The sequence below is a fragment of the Periplaneta americana genome, unplaced genomic scaffold (genome assembly GCF_040183065.1).
Source record: "Periplaneta americana isolate PAMFEO1 unplaced genomic scaffold, P.americana_PAMFEO1_priV1 scaffold_22, whole genome shotgun sequence".
NCBI classification, from domain to species: domain Eukaryota; kingdom Metazoa; phylum Arthropoda; class Insecta; order Blattodea; family Blattidae; genus Periplaneta; species Periplaneta americana.
The window spans coordinates 2,261,262-2,282,001 of record NW_027185503.1 but is presented as its reverse complement, the minus strand read 5'-3'; the positions used below and the strand labels follow the sequence as shown (position 1 = coordinate 2,282,001).

Here is a 20,740-nt window from a genome sequence, read left to right as displayed (position 1 = left end):
ATAGCGTAGGCCTGGTTGGGAGACTGCTGTCAGTGACGGAGGTCGCGCTAGAGCTACCTCTTTGCCATCTGACGAACGAGTAACTGAAGTCGCGGAGATGCGTTATATTTATACCCCTCGGAACAATGGTGGTTGAGGACGCCATTGACGTCACAGTGCCTGGGGGTATTTCTATTGCCAACGTGACTCGTCGCCGCGCGATCTTTGCTTTCTCCCTCACAAGAGGGAAAAAAAAGCGAGCCAACCTGCTTTCTGAGAGAGAGAAAACAGCGACTCTCATTTGCGCGGGTAGGTTTGAACCGTTTAAAGTAGGACGCACGGGCATCGAGAATTGATATACACAACAAGTTACGAAAAAGAAAGAACGAAAGAATTGGGCTGCAACTGAATTGAATAATTGCAACTGTGCCGTATCTCAACATTTTACTTGGAATACAACTCTTTTAATAAAAAAAGGTTTTAATAAGTAGGTACAGTAAAATCTCTCATATCCGGCACCCAAATAACCAGCAATACCAAAACAACGGCACTTTTGGCCAGGCAAAAAAAAAAAAAAAAAAAAAAAAGTAATTCATGTGAAAGAGAAAAAACACACTGTACTGCACAAACATTTTTTTGACGAAGATGTGAGTGGTTTTCATAGATCGCACATGCTGAATATTGTGTTTACTCTTTACACTGTTCACCCGTGAAAAAATAAACAAAAAAAAGAACTGTTATGTCCCTGGAGTAGAGGATAGCATCGGTACCAGTCACTTGGACCTTGCAAACAATGCATGGAGGCAATATCTTTCAATAATTTCAAGGGAAAAATTGTTCCGGGGCCGGGTATCGATCCCGGGACCTCTGGTTGAACATACCAGCGCTCCACCAACTGAGCTACCCAGGAACTCCACCCAACACCGTCTCAACTTTTCCCTTTATATCCACACAACTCGCGTGGGCTGACATTGAGTGCACACAATCTCTGTGTGACTTGGAATTGTGGTTTTCTGTTAATGTACACAGTGACGTATATATTATGCAAATCTAGTCTTTCAGGTAAAGCTCCCTGTAAAGCAGATTTGAATAATTTCAAGGGAAAAAGAGACGGTGTCGGGTGGAGTTCCTGGATAGCTCAGTTGGTGGAGCACTGGTACATTCAACCAGAGGTCCCGGGATCGATACCCGGCCCCGGAACAATTTTTCCCTTGAAATTATTCAAATCTGCTTTACAGGGAGCTTTACCTGAAAGACTAGATTTGCATAATATCTTTCAATTTAAAACTTGAACTTGTCAGTTGCGAAGGAGTGTTGGATGAGTCTATATATGAAAGTGTGAAATTCTCTGTTCCTACAATGCGTAAAAATTTCATTCGAGTGAAGGATAATATAATGGCTATTACCGCTAAGTGCTGCTGTTGCACAATGGATTCCACAAAATGCAAGCAAAATGTTCTTACGCTCAAATCATCGAGTGCTAGTACATAGTCTTTATAGTTGCGATGTTGGCTACTCTGCTCATCACATCACATGACTCACATGACAGCCACTTAAAATTGTCATAAGGTTACGAAAACTTTTAGTATTTTTACGCTATTTTGTATTACTGTATTACAATAATTATTAACTGATGAATGTACATTACCTTATTCAGTACTAAAAATAAACATTGTATGTATTTCAAAACTTTATTTTTAATTATCTATATGAAAATTACTCAATTTCAACATGGAAAAAAAAATGTTTGTGCAGTACAGTGTGTCTTTACATAACCTATAAAAGTATTTTCCAATTATCCGGAAAAATCAGTTATCTGGCACTGGCTTTGTCCCACAACTGCCAGATACAATTAATTCTACTCTACTTTGGTATTTAAATGAAGTGAATAATTATCAAAATTAATGTGTTAGAGAATATCGGAATTCAGGAGGATCTATACAGACTACATCACAGACCACATTTGGAGGCATCAGAATGTGGCTATCTATGTTTCAGTAGTGGTAACAAATGATACTCACACATAGTGGGAATCTTGATCTGCAGCTATTTGCATTATGTGATAAAAAGTCGAATTCTTCTCAGCTGTCACACTGATGGTGAAATTCTCTGTCACGTTTGTTCCAACCCATAATGTATATGTCACAGTTGCAAGGTCATCTCCTTTAGGATTTTGTCGAGGAGTCGTGCCTTCCACTGTCAAATTTGAATCCGCACTTGCCACAGCAGTAGGAGGAAGTGTTGTTGCTGTAGACGGCTGGAGTTTAGCTACTGGAAGAGCAAACATTTATCAAATATGAGTGTTGTTTTGACTTTCCCTGAATTAAACATTTTGATTATTTGTACAGTTTTGTTACTACATTACATATAATTCATATAATCTACCTAAAGAATTATAAACATAAAATATGCAAACTAATAAAGGAAGAGAAATTAATAAAGTATAGAGGAATAAATAAATACCACTCTGAAGAAGGCCAGGTTAATAACCTCAACCTGTCCACAATTTTGTGTTGGCGGAACTATTAATACATGAAAAATACACTAATTCCTAGGTGAAAATTTTCTGACAGGACTAGGGAATGTCTCAGAACAAATGAAGCTTATAATTTTATAGTGAAAATAACGAATAAAATGATATGTAGATCTTTAAAGTCATTTTTTACATTTCATTTTGTCCTTGGAACAAAAGACAAATCGTGTTTCCAGAGTTAATTGTCACTGTCTAAGCTATACAACTGAATATAGTAAAATATAGCATCGTGATGCACTTGGGGAGTTACGATAGGTAGCGAAATCCGGTTGCGAATAGCAGCTATAGCGGCTGGGGGGATCATCGTGCTAACCACACGATACCTCCATTCTGGTTGGATGATCGTCCACCTCTGCTTCGGCATGTGGGCGTGAGGCCAGCAGCCAGCTGGTCAGTCTAGGCCCTTCACGGGCTGTAGTGCCACAGATTATTATTAGAGTAAAATATAATGATTACACATACTTCTCCTCCAAATTCATTATTATTGACTGCTGCTGCTCTTGCTGCTGCTTAAATAATTTCAATTTTTTTTTCCTTCCTTTTCATTGCAATCTGTTTCATACTGTTCCATCTATTTCGACAGTAATTTAATATTGAGCAACCATTCGAAATATATTTCTGCACAAGCTCAAAAAAGATTCTCCCTTCTGAAAAGACTAGCAGGAAAGAAATGGGGATAATCTAGAAATACTTTGAACACTACATACAAAATGTTTATACAGCCAGTGCTGACATACTTCGGAGAAATTTGAATTACTTCACCTTTCATAAACGAAATAGAACATGTTCAAAACCAAACTCTCAGGCTCATTACTGGTGGAATCAAAACAACTCCAATAGATTCTATGAGATTCCTCACTAATATTAACAGCATCAAAATGACGATAGAAGAAAAAGCACTGATTCAAAATGAAAAACTTATCAGATTACCAGGAAACAATTGGCATTCATACAGTCCTCTCTGTAGATTAAAAATTCAAAGAAGTTTCATATCCATGGTTCAAGAATTAAAACAGAAAATCAACATCCCGAATTTAAAAGAAAACTTAGAAGATGCAGGTGCAGGTGTTACCTGCTATCTCTTCTCACTTTATAGATCTCTTGGATATGGAACAACAAGTTTTGATGGAGAAATCATTGCAATAAGTGAAAGTCTCAAGAATCTTCTATTCCACATCAATAAATTTTAAAATGGAGTTATATTGTCAGATTCCAAAGCAGCTATTCTATCAATAGTCTCTAGCCACACACCTTCATCTCAAATAGCAGAAATAACTAAAATGCTCTCTCAATTAATAACACTCAATAAAAGAATTGTATTCCAATGGATACCATCCCATTGTGGAATCCTGGGAAATGAGAATGCAGATGCTTTAACAAAGAACGGCAGTACTGCTACTTACAGACCTGTTACTAAATCTACGTATTACTCTGTGAAGAGATTTATTAAATCTACATACTTAGACTTCAACAAACAAAATTTGATATCACAATCTCAAGGCAAAAAAAATGGAACTCTCTGCATCACAATCCACAGTTAATTTCCGATTTACCACGCAAATCATCTGTAGCTGCATTTAGTTTGGCAACAGGCAATGACTGTTTGGCCAAACACCTGCATAGAATTGGAATATATCAGTCCCCTAACTGCCCATTGCGCAACTCAAATCAAGAAATAGATTCGGAACACCTCAAAATCTGTGCTTCAGTGGCTGACCATGACAATATCTTTGACAAATATTGGAGTGCAAGAGATGAAATGACTTTATTATCGAACACCTGGCATTAGAAAACAACAACAATATAATTATATGAAACAACAAGTCAAAGTCAGGATAGGAGAAGAAATGTCTGAAGAAAGTGAAATAGTGAGAGGAGTATGACAAGGATGCCCTTCATCACCTATTTGTTCAACATCTACTTGGAGAATTTGGTAAAGAACTGTTTTCAGAACATGGGAGGTGTGATAGTAGGAGGAAGAAGATTAAAGTGCATAAAATTTGCTGATGATATGCTATTGTTAGTAGAAGAGGAGACGATACTAAGGGATTTGATAGTGGAGTTAAATGACAACTGTGAGCAGTATGGGATGAAGATAAATTCAAACAAGACAAAGACCATGGTTGTCAGAAGAAAAATAAAGAAAACTTGCGAAATTGATTTGTTCATTAATCATCAATAAATTGAAATGAAGTTAAAATTCGAAAGCAAAGTCGGCATGATTTAAAGCCATGCAATTAAGTCGAAATTTTACATAAATTGTGAAAATATAGAACAACATTAGGGGGTATGCGTCTGATACATAAAAAATATTTTTTTTTGCCCATATAAGGGAAACCCTAGTGTAGAGCTTTTTGCTTAATGGTTGATGTAAAACGATATTAATTAAGACATTAAAAAGGGGATTGAAATTCCTGAACTATTTACTACTGTTCACAGGATGAACTTAGCAATGCTGTAGGTTACTTTATGTTCGTCATATCAAAGATCAAATATCAACCTGTGTTGATTATCATTACTAGGGACCGGATTTTTATGTAATATCAAGGTGTGAAATATGTACATATTTATGTAAGAAAAATAAGCTGAATATGTATCAAAATATGTAAAATCATGAAAATATTTAATATCAATATCTGGCAGGTATAGGATAGGTAAGACTCTCCAGTTGTGATTTCATAGAGCACCCAACTTTTTTACCGCACACTTGACACATTACTATTTTTCCATCTGTAGTGAAAGCTTCATCCATCGCAATCCATAATTTTATTTTTGTCGTTAAGGATGAAGATACAGAGGCCATTTTAGTTAGTTAAAAGCAGTAGATAAACTCACTTGCACTTTATACTGTAAATTCTAAAGCTAGAGAACTGAGTGAAATGACTGAACAACAGTACTGCAAGCACTGTTTCGCTTTACTGGATTAGGAGAAAGTAAGAGGAGATGTGGGACACATGCATTTTAGCTGCTCCCTGTAAGAAACAAAGTACCTACTAAAACCTCAAACCATAGGTATTTACAAACTGTTGTTTGAAAAGTGACATTCCTGCCACATTCAGAAGGGTAGGATTATTCCAGCCGAGAACCATATTTTCTAATTGCTCGGAAAATCCCATTTCCGTATAGGTCTACTAAATTTAAAGTAAAGAGGTCAAGCAATAACCTGAAAACCTATTTATTTTAATCTTTCAACATCTTTCCAGCTTCTTTTCAAAAGTCGGCTACTTTATTGTGGCTCATGTCAGACTTGACACGGGTTTTCCCTGGAAGGATTAGGAAGAGGGTGGGTAAGGTTACAAATTGCATGGGAACGGCTTGTTAAGATGTGTGCAGAACAATTATAGTTCGAGACAAATCATGTCGTCTCGTCCCACTCCATCACATGAAGGCAACTCTACTTTTTGAGTGATTTTGTTGTATGAGAAAGGTTGCCTTTTGCTCACTCATATTTATAGTGGGTGGTATGGGGTGAGTGCCTGTATTACTTTCTGGAACTAAGAATGTTATGTTTTGTCCCGAAATATTGTATATCCTTTCTTGAGTAGGTAAAAGGGCTTTTTAAATCTGTGTATTCCAAATTGTAAACTTCCACAGCAGAAGTTTTTCTTTTCCTTTTAGAGAAGTAAAAATGAATAAAACCCCTAAATATGTAGATTTATGTAATACCAAGCCATAATATGTAATGTGGGTAAATATGAAAAAAATATGTAGTATCAAATTTTAATATATTAATGGTGATTACAAGATTGGCAAAGATTTGCTATTTATATACGGTTAGGTTGAAAGGAATATAATATGTTGTTGTTGTCTAGTGCCTTGCATTTGGCAATGAAGCCATTAGGAGTCGTGCTTTCCAATACTTTTGAATGGAATATAATATGTAATTACATAAAAATCCAGTTCCTAATCATTACATTACCAGTGTTAGAGATACAAGTTAGTACCTAGGCCTAGCCTATTTTATATCAATATAATTTTATTGAATTCATACTGGTACCTATTTGTGATTGATCTATTTGATTCTATATTTCTTGAATCCTTTTCATTTTCTTGTGCTTGTAAACACTTGACTGTTCATTAAATGTTACACTTACCACTACCACAATTGAGGTCTCTAACAGAGCTGAGTCGTCGTGGTCCCAAGCCAAGCACAACTTCAGTGGTTGTAAACACGTCTCCAAATGAACCATCAGGAGCCTGACGTGATACCAGGTAGTTTATAGCACTGCTGCGGTTCCAGTGCACTGGGACAATGTTGCCACCATTGCCAGCAAGTTCACTATCTGCAGCCTCTAAAGCCTATAATGTGAAAATAGTTTTTCTGTCAGCTACACAGAAGAATGTGACAATTTGATGTTGTTACTATAAAGTGAAACCTCTCCTTACGGACACCTCCAAAATATGGACACTCCTCATATGAATATCATGGGTCGACTGTAATGATACTGTTATGCCCCAGGGCATGATTTCCTGTGAAGTATTAAATTGGAGACAGGAATAGTGTCAGCGGAATACACGGTCTTGGGATGCTTAGCCAGCGGTATAGACAGTAGAGTCGGGCAGACTGCCTCATATTATCGCCCGTTCTCAGTTGTGTAATCTCCGTAGTCCCGAGCAGTGCGCGAGTACCTTAACGCAGCCAAATGACTCTGATAGAGAACACGAGATTCTCTTGGTCCCGAGATTACCGATACTAGATCACTCCCGACAGTCTCGGACGTCTAGGCGGGACTGTAGTACTGATAAGGAAGCAATATCGCTCGGGCCGTGCTGCTATAGGAAGCATTGGCTTATACATTTCCCGGTTCTTTAAATATATATCATGTCGTAGATCCTATAGTACTTAATCAATCGCGCTGTAATTTTTTGGATTGATTGCCCAATGTATAAGGAAAGCATAGAAAAACAAATCGAACTGAAAATCATTTTTGGAAAGTGAAAAAAAAAAAAAAAAAAAAAATATTAACTTCGATGGAGATTGATCTGTTCAGATTTCACCTCTGGTAAGCGGCAAACTTTTTTGTTTTTCACGTTAGATGGGGGGTCAAAGCGAGAGAAATGTTGAGAAAAAATTATGGAAATTACTTTTAAAAGTGATGGCCACTCAAAATTTTTACTGGTTCTCGAATAACGGCGAGTTAACCTGTTAGCGCAGGACTCATGATTCAAACGTTTGTTCCGTAAAATTTGTACGGAACCCTTCAACGCATGAAAACTCGTTATTGTACGGATAGTATTAATTGGTATTTTAATAAAGGTAGTTGAAAATGAGGCTATACCCATATAGTCCAAGATGGTTTACACTTTATAGTAATTAGGCTATCTTTTATAGCAACTAAATAAAAAAATTGTTTGTAACACAATGATATGAAACATGAAAATATTAAAAGCTGGTTCACAATAAACCGAGAACGGAAACAGCAACGAGAACTAAAACGGAAATATTTTTAAAATAAATGTATTTAAAGGTAAGCATTCACAATTAACTATTCTGAATGCTCACATTTAAATACTGTACATTTATTTTAACATTATTTCCGTTCTCGTTTCCGTTCCCGGTTTATTGTGAACCAGCCTATACTATAGAAAACTACACTTTCTATTGGTGTGCACGTTATAAATTATTGTTACAGAACAATCATTATTGTATTCTAACCATGTTACAATATAAAATTATATAGGCCTATATGATTTACAATAATTATCCTATGTTATAGGAACGAGAATAACAAATTAAGAATTAATCAGATTTCTAATACTTGTACCTAATGATAACTTACAAGACAGTAATAAATAATAATCATCATAATAATCCTGATAATCATAATCTTAATCATCCCATTGATTACGATAATGATGATGATAACAGTAATACTAATAATAATAATGATATAATGATGATGATAATAATAATAATAATAATAATAGTAATAATAATAATAATAATAATAATAATAATAATAATAATCGCTGTAGAGTAACGGTTAGCACACCTGACTATGAAACGATCGGCTTCCGGTTCGAATCTTGGTTGGGACAAGTTAAGACTGGTTCACAATAAACCGAGAACGGAAACGACAACGATAACGGAAATATTGTTAAAATAAATACATTTAAATGTGAGCATTCACAATTAACTTTCACGTTCCCGTTTCCGGGCTCCGGCAATCTTCTCGTTAATTGTGAATGTTCACATTTAAATACATTTATTTTAACACTAGCTGTACCCGTGTGCTCCGCTGCACTTATTAGAAATAAATATAAAGTAATTACATAATTAAAATAGAACACTGGGTCCAGGGAACATTCGTGTTTGATAGAAGAATAAATCATTTAATATGTTACTTAATTTAAATTGTATTTAAATAATTAAAATGCTATCATTTTGGTCCAGAGACCACTCATTTGGTGCAAATATAACTCGTTTAACATTTTTCTAAATTAGTCTTGAATGCATCTTTTAATAAATCACTCCAAATTAATAGAGTTCATTGTGTAAAAATGTAAGAATTCACGATCTCCTATGCACTACTGCTATGGAACGAATAAATTTATTTTTCTTCCTACTAAAAAATTTAATATTTTGCACATAGCAGTTACGGAACAACGACACTATAATCTGAGGCGGCGGCGGAAATGTATTGTATTGTCATTTTAAAACTCTTTTATATCCTTAAATATCAGTCCTATCAAAATTTTGCCTGCAATAAAACTTATCGAAAATCATTTTTGAAGAAACTTCTGTTATGTAACATTTTTCACAAAAATCAATAATAAGCGACATATTTCGGTTTATTTAATTCAGGCCCCCTTACAACCGTCCCTTTAAATAAAGTATTTTGAATGCTACATAGCCTAAAATGTAAGTTATAACGAACTTAATTTATATTCCAATTTTCACCGAAATTCGTTCAGCCATTATCGCGTGAAAAGGTAACAAACATCCAGACAGACAGACATACAAACAAAAATAAAAAAAAAAGCGATTTTCGGTTTCAGGATGATTAATTAATTATATATGTTAACACCAATTATTTTTGGAAAAGCGAAAATTATCAGAAAAATTTCGCTTACAGATTTATTATTAGTATAGATTATTTCTCGTTGTCGTTTCCGTTCCCGGTTTATTGTGAACCAGCCTTTACCTGGCTGAGGTTTCTCGCCTCAACCCATTGAGAACAAATGCTGGGTAACTTTCGGCGCTGGACCCTGGACTCATTTCGCTGGCATTATCATCTCATTCAGATGCTAGATAGCTATAGCAGTTGATAAAGCGTCGTAAAGTAACTAATTTAATAATAATAATAATAATAATAATAATAATAATAATAACCCTCTTTTATTCTCTGTTGTTATGATAAAGCAAATATAAATGACACTCAGGAGGAAACGCAGAATAAATATGGGGGGAAATGCCTGTTATTATTCGGTTGAGAAGCTTTTGTCATTCAGCCTGCTCTCAAAAAACTTGAAAGTTAGAATTTATAAAACAGTTACATTACCGGTTGTTCTGTATGGTTGTGAAATTTGGACTCTCACTTTGAGGAACAGAGGTTAAGGGTGTTCGAGAATAAGATTCTTATGAAGATATTTGGGGCTAAGAGGGATGGAGAATGGAGGAAGTTGCACAACGCAGAACTGCACGCATTGTACTATCACCTGACATAATTAGGAATATTAAATTCAGAGGTTTGAAATGGGCAGAACATCTAGCATGTATGGGCGAATCCAGAAATGCATATAGAGTGTTAGTTGGATGGCCGGAAGGAAAGGACGTTTGGAGAGGCAGAGACGTAGATGGGAAGATAATATAAAAATGGATATGATGGTAGAGACTGAATTAATCTTGCTCAGGATAGAGACCGATGGCGGGCTTATGTGAGAGTGGCAATGAACCTCCGGGTTCCTTAAAATGCATTTGTAAGTAATTATGATCAATTTGTGAAAGGATGTACTCTATTTCGTAATTCTGTCCTTCCCCTTGCAAAAGTTTTTCCATTTCACATTCAGCATTTTATCAGTTGGGAAACAAAAATATCTTTTGTCAGAGTCTTTGGTTCTTTATAATAATATAAATAAGTATTAATTATTTTATTTCGTCCTTACACAGCGCAATAATTACCCATGCTGATGAAGATGCCCTTGCATAACAACGAAACATCCAGATGTGAACGCGCAATAATAATAATAATAATAATAATAATAATACAGTCGTGTGATATCCATTACTATAGCGTATACAAAACACTATCGAATGATTAAATATGGAATGTCAACGAAATGCTGATAGCGAGAAAGTATATCATAGCTCCAACCATAACTTGTTATTGTTTTAGACTAGCTTAGGATTAGGTAACGACTGAAAGTGTTGTTCATTAAAAATAGTGTGACTTCTGTAAGAATGTCAACAATCATAATGTGCTGTATTATTGCATACCACACTGCTGTGCCTTCTTAAATTACTTCATGAACATTAATATTTCAGAAAGAGTCACGAATTGCAGTGATGAGCGGCAATTAAGCCGGCAGTCAGTGTACGCATTTCGTAGCGATAAGTCGGCCGTGCGATAACAGGCCGGGACCCGGTATTCCTCGTTCCCGAGAGTGCCAATCTCGAGAATACGATTCTCGGAACTGGCGTTATCGGCCAGCCAGTCTCGCCTACGAGACGAGCGGGAGTAAGAGGCTGTTTGCCCGACTCTAATAGACAGTCTTGTCGGGCGCATGGTAAAATCACTGCCTACAACGAAAGTATTCTTACGCTTCAGATTGTTGCTGGCCCAATCCCATTGGTCCAGTAGGACAAAGCATGCATTTTAATTGGTTAAATTATGTCACGCATTGTTCGGACTTTTTTCTTGCGCGTAATTTCATTATAGTGACTTGTCACTATAATGCACTAAATTAAAATTAAGTATAAGAAATGATTGATTAAGACGATATTTGTAAGTACATGAAGTCAAAAGTGTTTTAAGACCATCTCACTTGGTGGATGGCGTGGTCGGTAACCCGGGTGGGAAACGGGTACCGAAACATAAAAAGTGTTGGAAAGGAGACGCGTGAGGCAGTTGGTTAGTTGGTGAAGACTCACAGAGAGCGTGAATCTGAGCGGCATGGCGTCATCTGATGAAATACATTGTAAGTAACTTTGTATATTTTTGTAAATATAGAATAAATCAAGTAGTGTACAATAACGCAATCATTTTCAGACTTAGTTTAGTAGTCATGTAGCTTCCTATAGTATCCTGAGAGCTCTAGTTATTCCCGAAAAGTAGTTTTCCATTGTTGTGTACAATGGTAATGTCAGAAATCCTGACGAGAATGAGCAGAAGACGAACGCAGTAGCCATCCGGCTAGCAATCAGTGCGACCTAAGTGACGGTTGCACAACAATACATTTGAATAGGTAAGAAATAGTAATAAAATCTAAGTATACAGAAATAAAATTGTTAAAATATGATTAATCGATCAAATATGTGAATTAAAACTATATAAGAAGTGAAAATAAGACCAAATCCATATGGTTAAAATATGTATAACAGAAGCAATATGAAGACTGCATTTACAGGTTATCAAATCAATGTGCTGGTACAAATAAATGGAAGTAGATATACAGCTTCATATGTAGGTAAAGAGGATGTAACGTTCGAAAAATTTGAAGTCTTGTATTCTGAAATAATATGTAGAAATTTTACTATGTTAGGAAAACTTAATTTTAAGAGTTAATAAATTTTGAAAATCAAGTGAATGGGTTATTTATGAAAGGGCCTAAGTCATTATTTTGTGAAAATGAGTTTGTAATGTAATAACTGCTCTTTGGGTGTAGATACATTGATTTAGATATGAAGAGGACTAAGTTTCACACTCTAAATGCTTAGTACAATTTATGATACAATTTTTATTTCAGCCTTAATTTCAAAATTTCGGCCTATAAGCAGTTTTTCTTTAATTGCTAACAATTTAGTATTCAAGACTTAGGCCCTTTCATAAATAACCCATTCAAGTAATGTAAAAATTGCAATAAGGGGGAACACAAATGAAGTAAATACTTACGAAAATGATTGAGAAAAGTGTGTGTCCGGTATTGTAGAGGGACCAGCGACAAATGTTCATGAACGTTATGTTAATAGAAGTAGATACTGTACAGTTTCATGTGAAGATAAAGAGAACATAACGTTCGAAACATGTGAGGTGACATAGAAATTGTTATCTACATCTGAAGCTGTATATCTACTTCCATTCATTTGTACCTGCACACCGACTTGACATCCTGTAAATGCAGTCTTTATGTTACTTCTATTATACGTATTTTAATCATATGGATTTGGTCTTACTGTCACCTCTTATATAGTTTTAATTCACATATTTGATCGATTAATCACATTTTAACAATTTTATTTCTGTATATATAGATTTTATTACTATTTCTTACCTATTCAAATGCATTGTTATAATCAGGGAAAGGATTTATATGTAAATACATATTTACTTATAAAGCTAATATAATTTATATTTTGCATTATCTTTATGTTTCACAATGTGTAGGGTTGAAAAATCCTACTTTTATTTTCCATATTTTTCCATATTTTAGAGTTTAGTACATATTTTCGTTAATTTCCATATATTTTCCATATTTCATATAAAACAGTCCATATTATATTAGGTTTAACAATAAAACAAAACAAAATTCCATTAACTTTTAAAAATACATTTCAACAATAGAGATTTAAACACATGTTCAGTAATCCCTTTAACATCAGAGTTATTTGAAAATTAGCAGTCCTATCAACAATGGGAAAGTAAGTTACAAAACTGTATTAATTTAATTTAAAATTTTTAACAGACTTCAGTTGTGCAGCTCAACAGTTAAATGCCAGTCAGAGTACACATAGGTTCAGTTTTGTAAATCATACTATAAAGACGGTAAATATGCCAAAAGTACGTCATTCAGTCAATTTAAAATCAAAACTAACAAGTTACATTTCAGAATTTAAAGAAGATGGTTTATCAACTGACAATAAAATATTATTTTGTAATTTGTGTCAGTGTGCAGTATCATCTACACAAAAGTTCCTGGTGCAACAACACATTACAACTAGTAAACATCAGGCCAACAAACAACTAAATTCCAAGCAGAGACAACTGTTTTTAACACAACCAACAACATCGAATGTAAGATCTGAGTTTAACATCGACCTGTGCCGTTCTCTCATCTCTGCTGATATTCCTCTCTACAAACTAAAGAATAAGGTCTTCAGGGAATTCCTTGAAAAATATACTCAACATACAATCCCGGATGAGTCAACACTTAGGAAGACGTATGCTCCATCCATCTACGATGAGATAATACAGAAGATAAGAGATGAAATTAAAGATAGTTCAATTTGGGTTTCCATTGATGAGACTCCCGACAAAGAAGGTAGACTTGTTGGTAATGTAGTTATCGGTTTGTTAAGTGAACAATATTCTGAACGAATTCTTTTACATTGTGATGTTCTAGAAAAGTGCAATAACAAAACTATAGTTAAACTGTTCAACGAAGCTATGGGTATCCTGTGGCCAAAGGGTATTATGTACGATAATGTGTTATTCTTTATTAGCGATGCTGCCCCTTATATGGTCAAAGCTGGACAAGCATTATCTGTTGTATATCCTAAATTGACCCATTTTACTTGTGTGGCGCATGCATTTCATCGTGTGGCAGAAGTGGTCAGAGACAATTTCCCTAAAGTAGATTTGTTGATTTCATCAGTGAAAAAAGTATTTCTCAAAGCTCCCAGTAGAGTTAACGTGTTGAAAGAAATGTACCCTGAAATTCCATTGCCACCAAAGCCAATTTTAACTAGATGGGGTACATGGCTAGAAGCAGTTGAATATTATGCCGAACATATAGACTCTATTAACAATGTTCTCCTTGCATTGGACTCTGAAGATGCAGTCTCAATTGATACTGCGAAAACAGTTACCTGTGACATAAGTGTGAAGAATGACTTAGCTCACATTCAGCATACATTTTCATGCATCATAAAAACGCTCAAAAGTCTCCAAAATAGGCACCTTTCACTATCTGAAAGTTTTGAAATTATAAATAGTACTGTGGAACAACTGAATCGTGGTAGAGGTAAAGTTGCAGATGCAGTAAGAGCTAAGGTGGACACTGAACTTTCAAAAAACCCTGGATATGAAGAACTACAAAAGGTTGTTGCTGTGATGAGTGGTGAATCAACAGTGAAGATTAACTTGGACTTATCCCCAGCAGACATTGTGAAATTGAATTATGTACCAGTTACTTCTTGTGACGTCGAACGCTCTTTTAGTCAGTATAAATCTATCCTCAGAGACAATAGAAGAAGATTCACTTTTCAGCACTTGAAAGAAATGTTTGTAACCTATTGTTATGGTAACAGACAATAAAAATTGTGTTTTGTTGAAACTACATTGGAAGATAAGGTACGTCCATTATATTTTTTGTTTAGTTTGATTAAAATGTACCAATATTTAATGTACATAGTCATTTTTTTATAATTTTAAGTCCATATTTAATTCCATATTTTGGTAAAAATCCATATTTAATTCCATATTTTGGTAAAAATAACTACATATATATTTACATATTTCATATATTTTTAGTCCATATAAATCCGTTCCCTGGTTATAATCAATCAAAGTGTACAATTATATTTCACATTTAAAATCTATGTCACACAGTTTGTTTACATTATAACATAAGTTGTTTGTAGTGTCTACGAGATACCTGATGATGGTTCTTTGAACCGAAAACGTTCATCCAACATGTAAATAATTGTATACCAGTATTTGTGTTCATTACTATGTAATTTTTTATAAGTTTGATGGCTTTAACAATAAATCTTTGATAACTTGTACAGCTTATCGGACCTAATATAGTTTTTAAATTTAAATGGACAAACTAGGCAAAATAAAAATTTACCCTATTACTCTGAAATAATCCTCTAATCGAAGTTCTGGCTGATATGTATATCTATTATCAGGCAGTACATCTCATTTGACGATATATGTCAGAAGAAGAACAATTGTTTGTATGCATCTAAAGTCTGATTAGTGTTATATGTAGCTAGTCGGTGATGTATACAATGGAGGCAGAAATAAACTGACCACTCTACTTTATTATTTCCTGGCCTAATTGCCTCATAAATGGTGCCTTCTTGTATCACTTGTGAGGTTCAGACCTGCCTTCGGACAGTTGACTAAACAACTACTGGTACTCTGAAATACCTCGAAATGCATTACATCTGTATAACTTTGGTATATGTCCTATCACTGAAAATATTACAGAGCCTTCAAATAGAAGTTCAGGAAGCACACTATTTGCTAGCAGAGTTGGATATTCATAGCCCCTTAAGTCAAGTGCATGGACTGATCATACAAATTACAGTAACCACCTACCTTTGTCATAGAAGATGTTGGAAATCATTTCATTGTGCTGCCACACATCTTTTAAGAAGATTTGTATTAACACGCATTACCTCTTCTTCTTGCTGCAATTTCCCTTCTTATATTGTCTTTCAGTTCTTTCAACATATGCGAATTAATCCAATACAGTTTATTTTTTTAAGTTCTTCCATAAATAGAAAATGTATACAGTAATGCAAGAATATCCACTATAAGATCTCGAAAATAGCAATGTACCTTATTTTTTTAGTTGGTTATTTAACGACGCTGTATCAACTACTAGGTTATTTAGCATTGATGACATTGGTGATAACGAGATGGTATTTGGTGAAATGAGCCCGAGGATTCGCCATAGATTACCTGGCATTCATCTTACAGTTGGGGAAAACCTCGGAAAAAACCCAACCAGGTAATCAGCCCAAGCGGAGATCGAATCCGCGCCTGAGCACAACTTCAGACCAGCAAGCAAGCACCTTAACCAACTGAGCCACGCAGGTGGCTAATGTACCTTACTTGTTTAGGAATTGCAGCCATGTGATATGAATAGAGTAAATTTCTGTAATTGGGTGTTGTATAATGTTAATAATGGCTCTATTGATCCACATTTAATTTTTTTCCCGGATGAAGCACGGTTTTATTTACATGGTCACGTAGCAACACAGAACAGATGTTACAGTGCAGAAAAACCCGATCTTGCAGACGAAATGCCAATGCTTACAGACTTATAGGGCCTTACAGGCCTCACAGTTCCATTTTGGGACCACTCCTATTCTTGATTATGGTGAATGACCTTCCAGAAAATGTTAATTGTGAATCTGTATTATTTGCAGATGATACAATTCTTTATTCATCACACACGATATAAAAATTTTAATTCAGCAATGAAGAAATCATATAATACTGCAGTAAATTGGTTTTGGGTGAATGGTTTCAGTATAAATTTAAATAAAACTCAAAATATAATATTTTCATTGAAAAATACATCGAACGCCAAAGCTCAGTCATAGGTAAAATTGTTAGGATTTGTATTGGATTCTAAACTAGCATGGGATGAACATATTAATTTGCTAAGTATTAAGCTATCAAGAGTAATTTACTTATTAAGACATTTAAAACCTTTAATACCAAAATTCTACCTCATAAATTCTTATTACATCTTCTTCAATAGTATATTACCATATGGTATTCATTTTGGGGAAATAGCAGTAGTATATCCAGGATTGTTATTATACAAAAAAAAAAAAAAAGCTATACCGGTACGTATTTTAACAGGGTCTGCATATGACGCTCATTGTAGACCACTATTTATTCAAGAAAAAATTTTAACTGTCATAAATTTATATATATATATATATATATATATATATATATATATTTATTCCAATGTCTAATGAAAATTAAGAAAAATCTTAACACTTATCACCCTAAAACAGAAGTTCATTACTATAATACAAGATACTCGTACAATTACTGTCTTTCATAACCTAGAGTTAGATTAAGTAAGTCCAAAAAATGGTTCAATTCTATTGCTATAACAATGTTTAATAAGTTACCACAAAAGGCACATCATACAAGTTATATACAATTTAAATCTGTTTTGTATAACTGGTTAACCAACCATCCATTCTATAGTATTAGTGAATTTCTTGACTCCACTGTAAGATATATTTGCTCTTCATTATTACGATTATTATTAGTATTGGTTATTGTTATTATTATTATTATTATTATTATTATTATTATTATTACTATTATTATTATTACCAGTATTGTATTTCATTTGTATTGTTGTATTCATCTGTTTTTATATTTTATGTAAAATATTATTTTATTTTGTATCTATTAAAACAAACTGTTGCTCATGACATTAATAAACGATTGATTGATTGATTATATTAAAAAAATACTGTGAATGCACAAAAGCACAGGGATAACATAATCACACCATTCCTTGATGAATTAACTGACATTGATTGTACACAGGAATTTTTTCACAAGCCTGCTCTATAACGCATACAGCTGATCTGTCGTTAGCTTTACTTGAGGAAATCTTTGAAGATATGGCCATCAGTGAGGGAATATAGCAAGCACGATCCCTAGATCTTACTGTATGCAATTTCTATTTATGGGGAAATTAAAAATAAAGTTCATTCAAATAACACTCATACGTTGGAAGACCTGAGAAACAATATAAGAAGGGAAATTTTAAGATGTGTGGTGGCACAAGGACATCATTTCAAACATTTTCTATGACAAAGGTAGGTGGTTATTGTAGTTTGTAATTTGTATGAGCAATCTATGTGCTTGACTCAGGGGGATATGAATATCCGACTCTGCCAGCAACACATGCGAATGCACAATGACAGATAAACGTCTATCTAGAGACTCTGTATTAGCCTAGAGAAAACTATATTTCTTCAGCTGAAATACTGTACATTAACGTTAAATTTATTTCTTAAATTCTAACAAATCCACCAAAATATGGATCAAAATTGAAGATATTTTAACAGACTGGAGACCAATCAAGATATGGATGTGGCTTATCACCTATCTTACTTATTGTGAATATATGCACTCATCAATAAATGGAAACAAACATCTTATTGCAGTATACGAATAAACAGAAATATTACAACCGATATTTTACTTTTTGAGAATTATCTAATGTTATTGGTACCTTCAGAAAATGACTTACCAAGCTCAATTTATAATCTTCATAAAATGAGTAAATAATAAAATATGAAAATTTAATCTTAAAAATAAAAATCATGGCATTCTGTAGTAAAGAACCCATCCGAAGTGAAATTTTTTATCCAGACAACAAAATTCTGGAGAGGGTGAATGAATTTAATCATTTGGGATATAATCTAGCCATTAAAGGTGGAGATGATATTAAAAAATACACAAAAACAATGGGTATTATCTACAATGTAGGCCTATTGAAGCCTTCAGAGGCCAAAAATTAATACACTCGCTTAAGCCGCTCGCGAGATCTGTCCTCTGATAGGCTTATGTAAGAGAAGCTTAGACTTAAAAAGATAGGATATAAGCAGAATGACAGCTTGTGGAATGAGTTTCATAAGACAGATTGCAGGTCACACCAAATTTGATCACAGAAGAAATGAGCACATCATGATGGAACTTAACATCAAACCTGTAAAGAACACAGATGGAGTGCAGTAGCACAGTGAGACTATGAATCATGTTCCCACTATTTTCTTATAAAGTTACTGTGATCATATATAGGGTGTCTAAAAAATAAACCGACATTTCCGGAATGTTCCTGAATTTAAAAAAAAAACACACACAAAAGCCGAAGGTTTCAATCTTCGAACTCAAGTAGTTCTAGAGATATCAAACATAATTTGTGATTAGCGTTATACCTGGCTCTGAACTGTTCAACTTCTGACTTGCCGCCCAATCAGAGAACAGCTCTCCGTATCTGTTTAATCACTCTTGAGTTAGGTTGATTTCGCATAATTTTACTTATTAAAAAAATGAAAAACATTTGAGCGAAAATTAACAAAACATAGGGAATGTCTTTTCTACAAATAACACATACTCTTTGCCCTTCTTTCGGCCTTTCAAACATTGATTAACTTTCATTATTGGGACTAGGGCTTAACAAATTCAGAGAACGAAAACTTGAAAAATATTTTAAATAGGAATATGGTATTTTTACTGGCATATTTCTTAACCCTGTGGTTATTATTACAATTGAAGGGCTTTTTAAAAGAGAACCATAGTTCAAAAATTGCAAATTTAAGATAATAAGCATGTGGTGAGTGTATTGTAGTGGCTATCTACTGAATTATTTGTTGTTTATAGCTTTTAAGGAACAAGCAGGTTCATTGCTGCCCTCACATAAGCCCGTTATCGGTCCCTATCCTGAGTAAGATTAATCCACTCTCTACAATCATATCCTATCTCCTACAAATCCATTTTAATATTATCTTCTCATCTATGTCTCAGCCTCCCCAGCTCTTGATTCGTCCATACGTACTACATGCCCTGCCCATCTCAAACATTGGGATTTAATGTTCCTAATTATGTCAGGTGAAGAATACAATGCATGCAGTTCTGTGTTATGTAACTTTCTCCATTCTCCTGTAACTTCATCTCTCTTAGCCCCAAATATTTTCCTAAGCACCTTATTCTCAAACACCCTTAACCTCTGTTCCTCTCTCAAAGTGAGAGTCCAAGTTCCACAACCACCTGTTATACTGAATTATTTGTTAGTGGAAAAAAAAAAATACCTTAGTCTTATGTTATAGGAGTGGAAATTTTCAATGGTTTTCATAAAACAACCATAGTCCAAAGACTTTTTGTGAACACAGCCATTGACCAGGTTGATGGTAGCATTTACAAATATCCCATTCATATCATCTTGAAACATTTATGCATACAATTTTAAACTGTAGTAGACTGGCAGTATTGCTTTTTATGTACACAGCAAAAGTCATCTAAAAAAAAATAAACTTTAACACGCGAATTGTTGTATTAGTTATGGAGTCATCTTTAGGTGCAGAAGTAACCCCATGGAAGAAACGTAAACAACGAAAAGAGAATAAATAGGATGTAATAAAGAAAAAGAAGATTAAAGGAGAGGCACATTTCAGCCACAAGAGAGAATTTTTTCTTAAAACAACCACTTTCCACAGTTACCTATATTTACATATAATATATTTCTATGAGGCAATTTAAGTTATAAATGTACTTCAGTTTCCCGAAGTTTCTGTAACACCTTAAGAAATGACATGTTTAATTTTTTTTCCAAAAAAAAAAAAACCCCCTTCAA

General features: G+C 34.3%; 1 pseudogene; it reads right to left on the bottom strand.

The window, feature by feature from the left end:
• LOC138693830 (uncharacterized protein CG3556-like) overlaps positions 1-20,740 on the bottom strand; it is a 114,403-nt pseudogene that overhangs the window by 42,987 nt on the left and 50,676 nt on the right.